The sequence below is a fragment of the Pseudophryne corroboree genome, chromosome 9 (assembly GCF_028390025.1).
Source record: "Pseudophryne corroboree isolate aPseCor3 chromosome 9, aPseCor3.hap2, whole genome shotgun sequence".
Taxonomy (NCBI): domain Eukaryota; kingdom Metazoa; phylum Chordata; class Amphibia; order Anura; family Myobatrachidae; genus Pseudophryne; species Pseudophryne corroboree.
This window is the reverse complement of record NC_086452.1, coordinates 341,903,560-341,905,050: the sequence shown is the minus strand read 5'-3', so window position 1 is coordinate 341,905,050 and position 1,491 is coordinate 341,903,560. Positions and strand designations below refer to the sequence as shown.

Below are 1,491 nucleotides of genomic sequence, written 5' to 3'. Positions count from 1 at the left end.
TACTAAAATTATTGCTGTACATCGGCAATATACTGTAGTTAAAACAAGTATTAAACAACAAAATAATGTTGACGATACAATTTGTAACTCACTTGTATAAAGAGGGTGACAGAAAGTTTATCTGTAAACCCACTGATTTGTAAGTGAGTATTAATGTTTGACGTTTATCAGAAGCGAAAATATAAATATTCCTATTATCTCTATGAGATTATGATGTTATATACATTTGTGTATTCATATAAGAGATAATGGAAAACCGGCTTGTGTAAAATCAGGACTCCTAGAAAGTGGGTCAACTGCGGTAATAGAATACAAGGTTTGACTAGAATAAAATTTGCTGATCAGCAGAAGGTATATTCCTTGGTGCTACAGTACCCGGTATTCCCAGAGGGTCACCCTTTCTGGTACTGACCTGGCCCAATGCTGCTTGGCTTCCAAGATCAGACGAGATCGGGCATGTCCAGCATGGTATGACTGTAGAAAGTCAGGTAAGTGCCTATCTGCTGGGGGGATGGCTATTGCTTAAGCTATTTGGGACAAATTGGTCCAATGGATGGCGTTGTCAAAAGCCAAATATTTGCCCAAGAAGCAGCTTGAACAAAAAACACCACAATATTAATGAGTAAAATGGTGCGGAATGATTTGTTTCTTTTATGGGAAATCCCCCACAAAGGAATTAAGGTAAGAACACATGCCAAATTTCCCACAAAGAAAATGTGGTATGGCAATAAACAAAATGATATGTCCTAATTGATGGAATATATCTTTGTAATTGAAGGTACAGTAAAGATTCACCTTTACGTTAATTTCCAAAAACACATTGGATATATCAGAAAATAATTATGAACATTGAATATATCAACGCAATAATACAGCCTGAGTGGATGGTAAGGAAATATCAAAGTTGCAAATGTGTTCTAGAAATAATGCAGAAATAATATATGCTGAAACATAACATTTGACACAGGATCCAGCACATAAGCTGCCCAAGCTGCTATCTGTCTGCTGCAGAAAAAACAATTGTGTTACAATAATTGTCACAGAAGAAATTGCTGAATATATTGCGACAATGATGGCTCATATAGTAGCAACATGAAAATTCACATAAATATTCAGCACATGAACTGCATTGGCAGCTATCTATCATGTGAACAAGCTCCTCCCAGCGAAACGCGCGTCACTTCCGGTCCGGAACCCGACTTCCGGGACCTCCGTAACGGAGCTCCGACGGGCGGACTCCCCTCCAGCTCACACACAGCAAGTACAGCATCGCCTGCTGCAGCTGGCATTAGCCCCTTTGGTTTGGTCTCAGTCCCCTTGTGCCCAGCGCCGGTACAGGGGAGAAGTTTCCTCCACTCTGTGCATGCTGCACAGACGGGACTGTTTCCATAGCAACCAGTTTGTTGCCTGACGTTTTTTCTCGGTGATTGTACACATACTGTACACTGGGTATTCACCCAGTGCAGGGAAACTGCTTATTAGCCTATTATT

The 1,491-nt window shown here is 40.4% G+C and overlaps 1 pseudogene; it reads right to left on the bottom strand.

The window, feature by feature from the left end:
* Window positions 1-363: 363 nt before the first annotated feature.
* LOC134959345 (5S ribosomal RNA) lies at window positions 364-482 on the bottom strand (annotated as a pseudogene).
* Window positions 483-1,491: the final 1,009 nt, after the last annotated feature.